This window comes from Myiozetetes cayanensis, unplaced genomic scaffold (genome assembly GCF_022539395.1).
Source record: "Myiozetetes cayanensis isolate MyiCay16 unplaced genomic scaffold, myiCay2020 scf4, whole genome shotgun sequence".
Taxonomy (NCBI): Eukaryota; Metazoa; Chordata; class Aves; order Passeriformes; family Tyrannidae; genus Myiozetetes; species Myiozetetes cayanensis.
Window position 1 is genome coordinate 44,106,562 of NW_026087631.1, and position 8,575 is coordinate 44,115,136.

The 8,575-nt window shown below is 38.4% G+C and overlaps 1 protein-coding gene across 1 annotated transcript in view; it reads left to right on the plus strand.

Annotated features, from left to right (window-relative positions):
- Positions 1-8,575, plus strand: part of ITGA2 (integrin subunit alpha 2) — a 67,517-nt gene that overhangs the window by 4,426 nt on the left and 54,516 nt on the right. The window lies entirely within an intron of this gene.

Genomic DNA, 8,575 nt, shown 5'->3' on the forward strand with positions numbered 1-8,575 from the left:
ATAATTTGGACAAAGTCAACACCAGGCCCTACCAACAAGTTTTAACTGTGCGCTGCTTCACTCTGAAAAAAATTTATAAATTGTTCTTTGCTTCTTTTGATTCAGTGACACAGAACTTTCATTTAAGAAGTTAAAGAAGTAAAAGTACTGCTACTCGTTTTTATTGTGCTTCCTAGCCACTATATAAATATTATTCATTGTGGTCTTTCTTCCCTATTGTTAATTTTGAATGAATGAAAGTGGGTTTTGAGTGTATTTCATGCAATGTATTTTCATGAGGGATAACAACTGGAACTGCCAGTGTAATGACTTAATGTCTAAACAGCTAAGTATGAATAAAGTACTTTCCTTTAGGATTAATGCAGGTAAAAGGGGAGTTTCTACATCTTCCAACAAGTAAAGCAAGTCATTTTCCCCAGCAGAAATCTTGGGCAGTCTGTATCCAGTGTTGTTATTTTCATTTAAAGGTTTCCTTTGTTAGGCTCTGTGCAGGCCAGTTCCCATTTCCATGGTGACCACGCTGAAATGCAGACAGGACACAGGCTGGATTCTCATAGGCATAGCCATGCACTTGCATACCAACACGTTATCTGCTTGGCTTAGAACATTTCCATTAGCAGTTTTAATGTTTAGGGCTTCTTTTTCACAAAGTGATCTCTGGCCCTACACTCTGATACTACAGAGTTAGGATTTCAGACCCTGTGCAGTGAGGGACTTGATAAGCCTAATTTTTGTGTAAATAAATTTGGCTGTACTGTTCCAGTTTAAATTAGTCAAGGAGATCAGAGAACTGTCTAAACCTTAGTTTTCATTTCTTTTACAAACCTTTAGGTGAAAAACTGACACATATGTGTGCGAAATAGCTATATGAACATACCCCTTGTCAAGGCACTGATTAAAGGATAAGAAAAGTAAGTGAATGTGAATTACACAAGATGAATGATACCTTCTGTCTATATTAGCTGAGTGTGAGTATGTATCCTTGTGAAGCAATATGCGATAATGTTCTTCCTGCTCATGCCGCACTCATTTTCTGGAGATGGAGAATACTGAAGGTATCTAGTGGAGTCAGCATAAGCATTTACATCACTTCCAAATCAGGCTGCAATTTCTGAATTATGAACTAAACTTAATATTCTGAGTGCTAGTAACTGTAATTTTGACTTAGTCCCTTATTAGCATTTCAGGATCTTCAAAGCACTAAATTTTATTTTCTCCTGGAGATTTGTATGCTTTAAAAATATAATAAGACTTGCATATTATTCAGGAGTTAAAAGAGGAATTATACAGGCAAAGAAGTAAGATCAGCATAGACTCTTTGAATGCAGGATGAGCAAAGACATTTTGTGTGCAACTGAATGGCATCTGCATGCTTGAATGTCACACATGATGAATGTCATGGATTCTTTTGTCCCTTTCACGTTGCATTTAAGCAGGGTGAAGGGCTTGGAAGTTATGCACAGTCCCAATGGGGAATTCTTGGCTTATTCCTGATTTATTCTGCCCTTTGCAACCTGCTTCCAAGTTTATCATTCTTCCCTTATTTCATACAGTTGTTTACCTTTTCTTTTTTGTTTTCTTTTTGATCACATGAATCTCCTTGGATAATATGGCTGGTTATTAATAAAGAACAGACAGTAAATAACTTTTGAGGAAAATAACCATGAACATCACACTTCTGGGACAGAGTGTATCCAAAGTAGAAATATCTAAGGAAATAACGGAGTTTGAGGATGTGTGTGGGGAAGTGGTGGTGGTGGTGAAAGGTTGAATTAGGTTTTTGCCTTTTGTCAGTCTGACTGCTAATCTATCTGCCTGTCTGGCTATCTGTCTCAAACATAAGTGACCCTTAAGCCAGAGAGCTGGCAGTGGTAGATGCTGTGTTAAGACCACAGCACAAAGCCATATGTAATGATAAGGCTGCAGATGACCAGGCTCCTTGACCCACTGGATTACCCGGTAAATAATGACATCAGCTGACTGCTAGATCAGTCTGCTAACCTGTGTTAGGCTCACAGGAGTTTAGTACAGCTATGGATGCTATTATGAGAAGTTGGCAACCCAGCCCTTTTGGGGATATGCCTGTGTTGTACTGTATGCTGCCCACAGGTAAATTGGCTGGATAAGCTGTCAGTGTGTCTAACTTTTCCATGTGCACAGCAGTCATTTCTCCATTTCTTTGACTGTTGCTTTTGAGTTTCCCTTCAGATCTGAAAGCACACTAGGTAAGAAATTCTACTTCATTACATATTTACTAAAAGAACAAAGCAGTAAATTACCTGATTTCAGGCGTAAATTTATTCTTTACTGGTCCTGTTCTCTTAGTTAGATGTTGAAGGGAACCTGTATCAACAGTTTGTGTCCTGGTTTCTTAATAGCAACATGTTACAATAAGGAGAGTAAAATACGGAAAACTCCCATTGAGGCACCTGTCCAAAGCAGAAGCAAGTGGAGCATTTGGTCCTGAGGCAATGGGTGCATCCTAGATAGTCACCAAATATCACTGCAGAGGAGGGTGTGTGACTCAAATGTCCCTGTGCTGTATCCTTACTTGAATTTTCTGTTTGAGGAGAATGTTAATTTCTGACTGAAAAAATGGCACAACATTTTATTAAATAGCTTTTCAGTGATTCTACTTTCTTAACTGTAAATTCTAATAAGGCAATTAGAGCAGTGCTCTAATAATGAACGGGAGAACAATTTAATCCGGTATTGCTACTGTGTAGTTTAAAATTCAGTTATATGCAGTACTTTAGATGCCCGTAGAACTGTTTGGTTTTATAGATATTAAAGTCAGATTTAGCTGAAATTCCTTAAATGAGAATTTAGCTAACCTTTCCAAAGTGGAAAAAATAAAAGTGATCTGACATTTCACCTAACTATGCTGATGAGATTGAGTTCTGTTTAAACATGCCTGAAATACATACAGGTCAAATATAGAATAGCAGAAGTTACTGAGAATGAACTCTTTTAGTAAGATGGGCAAAACAATAAACAGAGGAAAAAAATCCAGCAACACTACTTGGATAGAAGTCCTTCAGTAGCTCTGCTAATAATAGTTATCCATTTAACTCTAGCCAAATATCCTTTCATTTCACTGTCTGGGTTTTTTGTTTGTTTTGTTTTGTTTTTGTTTTCTTTTCCAAACTGCCCAAAGCCAGTTCATCATACTGAACAGTTGAAAAGTATTTGAGTCTCTGGAGTTGTCTTTCTGAGAAGCTGACAGCTACAATAGACTTCGGTTCTGTGAAGACAAAAAGCAACTGTTCTGCTTTTGTGTAAGAAAGTATTATCTCCGAAAAAGTCTTCTTGAATGTACATGGGTCCTTCTTTCTGGCCCCAAAATGTACAATGGCTGCATTTTATAAAAGAAAATAAAAGAAGATAGCCTCTGTCTGAAGTTACTCTGGCTAGAGATAGCCTGTTACTAGCCTGACCACTGGCATCTGCATCTGCCCGAGCATGGTGTGCAGGCTGAGGGCAGGGAAGGGGACGCTGCAGCCCCACTTCACCTGAAACATGGTCCCAAGAGTGCAGAGTTGGCTGCCTTGGGCTCAGCAGGGACATTTAGGTGCCTTTAAAGTGCACAAAAAGTGTTTGCTTGCAAATCAGGAAGGCTCCTGCAGTTAAGCAACGGATCAAGGGTGTTTGAACTCCATCCTTCTCAGGGACCTGCATGAGGTGCCTCCTTCTCCTGAGGTCAAGGATGGGGAAGAATTTTGGGAGAGAGATGTCCAGTTTAGCTTTTTTTTCCAAGAAGTAGATACTTGAGAAGTAATAGTAATAGTCACCTGGGAAGTGTAGGCTTAATTATGTCTTGAGGCATCTCTGTCATTCACATTGTGGTGACGTAGATTCACCTCTCGAAGTTTTCCAGAAGCGTCTTTGCTACCAGGCAATAAAGCAGTCTGACAAGCAGCCTTCTAGCCCTGATATTGAAACTGGGTCTTAGCTCATCCCGGGAAGCATATCCATGTTTTCAGACAGACAGGCAAAGATGCATCTTGCCTGAGGCCTAATGCCTGGGGCACTTAGCTGAGAGGAGAAGAGTATTAAGTTGGCTGATTTGCACTGACTGCCCATTTAATTCACATTTGGTAAACTGGGACTGCATAAAAAGAAGTTACTTAGCTATTTACTTAAATAATTTAGTTGTTTCAAGTAGAAATAATTACATTGAGAAGTATTCATTGCCTTTTGCCATTATATCAGAATGGATTAACAGTAGGGTAGGATACCTTGCTCTGGAAGAGGGCTGCTTCTATATCTGATTCATATTCTAAACCTTTGTGCAACTTTGTGCTATGAAACCTACGTGACAGGTAATTTTAAGTTCATTCTGGCCTAGGCAGCTCCCAAGTCCGAGCTTCCTGGATTGTTTACCTGATTTTAATGAGCCCAAATTCTGCCTAGGCATATGGTGCTACAACTGATCATTTCAGTGTGCGTTAAGGTGGAATTCCAGGTAAGCGATTGGCACCACCTGCTTAACATTCAGGATGCCCAGTGATGAGCTCCCATTACAATCAGACAGAGAGAAGCTGTCATTAATTCTGATATAGGAGAGCAAATGTTCTGATAATTATAGCTCTTCCAAGTATTGTATTATATATCCTGTGGTGCTTTGGAGGTTTTCTTCTGGCAGGAAGCTGATGTGGCAAACATTTTACAGCTGTGGCTGTTCTTATTTCTGTAGCTCTCTGTGTACAGTGCAGAAAGCTGAGTTCCCAACTAGATTCCGAAGCTGTGAGGGAGAAATGGGGTCTTTAAACATGGTGTCCTAAAAATGGCGTGTAGGTAGGGTCACTCTGGAACCGCTCCAGTCCTCACGCTGCAGGCTGCCACACTGGAGTGACAGAGGGATCAGTGGTGATGAAGAGTCCATCAGCTTTTTTCTAATTTATCCTTTCAGGTCGTATTTAACAGTGATATAACGTGAAATAATACACAATATAATGTTACAATGCACTGAAATTTTCATTGTGTATGATATGGGGAGAGAAGTACAAGGCACTTGTGGTTGCTTTCCCATCTTCTTGATACTTGTGTGAAAACATGCCTTGTTATCTGTGTGCAAATACGTTTTCATAGCAAATGTGGCATATAGGGTATACAGATAGCAGCCACATTGTTTTCTCTGTGATGACATGCATTTCCTCTCTTCTAGTTGTAATGTGGTTCATTCTTCTCTGACTATATTTGGAAATATTCCTGGTTTAAAAAAGAGACAGCACAACCACTGTTAATGTGAATATGAGAAAAGAGAATTTTCTGGAGTGAAATGCCACTTGAGAAGTAATTTATTTATCATAGGGAAGCATGCAAAGTTTTTTGTATTTATCATCATTACTTGTGAAGCCATTGACTTAACTATATATATAATATGCATGTGTGGACATGCTAACCTCACATACTTTTAATCTCTTTGTGGTATTGTTGAGAACAAATTGTGGTACTGTAAGGACAGAGTTCAACAATTCTGTTTATACCATAATAAAAGGAAAACTGCATGTCCTCTTTAAAAGATGTAGTTTATGTGAGTGTTCTGTAAAATAATGTTTTTCCCATTGATAGCATGAATGGAAACATGCCAGGATAATAAATTCAAGTCGGTTTGAATACTTGCTGTCTTTATTAAAAATAAACTCATAGGAAGTTGTCAGTCCTGCAGGAACTGCTCCTAAGCTTTTACTTGGAATCAGTCCTTGTGTGCATAGTAGGTTGCCTAGAATCTTAATTCCAGATGAAGAGGAGTTTATATGTCTGCTCTCAAAGCCAAGAAGGGCAATATCTGGGCCACAAATAGGGAGTTATCAGGAGAAAGACAAGTCTTGCAGAATAACTAATGAAGTTATGGGTAAATTTAATTAGATATCTTACTCTGCAGCAGTATCAGAAGAATAAAATGGACAGCATCTAGTTGTGTAATCCCAGTCTTTCCAACTTTCCAGTAACAATTTGTGTTTTATATCACGTTTGTGTTGCTTTTGTAGCAGGTTATTGATAAATCCCCGGTGCAGTTTCTTGCATTATGAATTGTTATAATTGAAAGGCAGTGACTCAGGCTTTTACACACTCAGAGCTTTCAGGCTGGTAGCTGACCTATTTCCAGGAAGAAGCAGTCGGCCAACTAAGCCAAGAAAACTTGTTGGAAAGGAGGGGAGGAAGAGGGATAGGAGGGAGGATTTGTTCCTAAATGAGGCATTGTTTTTCTTGTCTTCTGGGTACTGGGTTTTGTTTCTTGTTTGTGGGTTTGGTGGGGTTTTTTTCTTTATAATTTATTTCTACTCTAAATACTATAATTTCTGTTAATTATTAAGTAGTTTGAGATATTGAAGCTGTTATGAAGAAAAAGTTGGTCTCAAGATAAAAGAAAATAAAGCAAATAGCTGAAGTAGTAAAATGAAGACTTGTTTTCTTCAGGCTTCTGTAATAGTTCATAATAATGAAATAACAATAATGAAATTGAAGTGAGGATTATAAAGTACTTCGACATTCAGTAGAAAAAGTACAGCGTCTTGCCAGTCCTATTCTTTGCTCCTTTTGATTCTTGTCAGAGGTTCACATGTCTGTATTTAGAAGGTTGTTCTCAATAAGAAATCTAGTCAATTTTAAATAAAAACAGATTAACTGATTATAAAACTGCTGTTTTAATACACCAGCTGAAGGTATCTATCTAGATGCCATTGTGAGCATTTCCTGATGTGGTTGTGCATACTGAAGAAAAAAATTATTACAAAAAATAGAGAAGTAAATATAAAGGAGAAAACTAATGACAGAATATCTTGTTATGTGTCTGTACTGGGTAAAGGGTAATACACCTTTGCAGATTGAATTATAAATAGTGCTTTATTTATTTGGATTTCACCTAGCCATGACTGAGTATACTAGACATAGATGAAAAAGGTGCTTTATGCTTATGTTCATTTGCAGAAAAGTCCCAGACAATGCAACCAGTATAGAATTGCTTGTTTTACATGAGAACTTGATGCCCTTACCTGTGCATGCAGACAATGCACATCCCAATACAGTAAAGCAGATTAAACTGGAGACTAAAAAAGTAACAAAATGGAAAAAAAGAGTTGTGTGGGGGTTTTGTGCAGGTGAAAATTGTTCAGTGGCTTCTGAAAGCCACAATGAAGAACATCCTTATTACAATTCAATAGATTAAAGTAACTGCATGCTGCTTGTTTTGTTCTTTATGTATTCACAGTCTTGTCAATAAAGCATTCAAAACAGTGTATTATGAAAATTGTTCAAATTACGGATAGGTCTTTCTGTGAGAATAGTTGACTAATTCTGTTTGGATTATTGCTCTAATAACATAGGTTCTAAATAGTAAGGGAGTAACTTCACTCTTACACCAAAATGTCATTACCATTTAATAAAAAACTAGCAAAGTAAGATTAAATATCATTCATATGAAGCACATACTACTTGACTGCCCTCTTTCAGAACTTTAGTACTTTCCCTTCCTGCCTTCATTCCACCTTCTAACTAATACTTCAAGGACAGTAGGTGATTATAGTGGGAAGGGTATCTGTAGGTGCCTGTACTGCCTTACTAACTTTGGAACCTGAGAGCCAATTTCAGAAAACTTTTGCAGAGGGATGAAAAAAATAACCAGCTGGGTGTCAGAGTGAGAAAAAAGTGTTTTTTACAAATTCCCTGACAACTAAGAAGATCCTATGTGACCTTGCACAATCAAAAATACCAGAAAATGTACCCCAAAGAGAGCCCTTAGAAATATTTCAGTCATGGAGAAAGCTTGAACTAGAGTATGCATCCATTGTGAGGTGAAGTCAATGGAAAATAAGAGCTACGAGTTCTCTCATCCCGCCCACCCTTTTCTTTTCTCTGCACTCAGCATGGTCTGACAGGCTTCAGGGCCCTGCTGATGTGTGTTCTTTGGAGGTAGAAATCTTTGAGACCAAGGGGAAAATTTTCTCTCTGGAATTTGTAAGTGGCTTTCTTAGAGCAGTATAATGTAAGGGGCAAAGTAAAGCCCTCTTCTGGAATGAATAGGTACTTTAAAAAATGCTATACTGAGCAATTAAGTCAGTGTTGGCTGTACACATTTTACTGGCTGCCAATCTAAGAAACTACTTCAGGAAACAGTGGGGTTTTCTTGACTTTTCCCTCCCCACCCCCCCAAAAAAATTTACGGATTAAAAAACCCATGCAAAAATGCACATACTACTGTCATGGTTTTGTCATAATGCCAGGTCATGGCCTTGCTTTTCGTTATTGACTACATGCTTATCCCTTTCCACCTGTAAATCCCTCAGCATGCCTATGACTTTTAAGTTTGGATCTCAGGGTCTGCTGTCCTGTTGGAGGTGGCACAAGGACCAGTGGTTGTAGCTCTGGCTGTGCCATGGAGCAGAGGGAGCAGCCAGTGATGCTCTCCTGGCATCATTACTGGCATGAATGGTCATGCAAAAAGACAAATGGTCACTTTGCTGGGTTATATAACAAACTTTTTCCTGTGTTAGCTAATAGTTGTTTAAAGAAGTGAACACCATACTGTTTAACGGAAAAAAGGTGATGAAGTTTCCAACTGGCAAGGTTAATA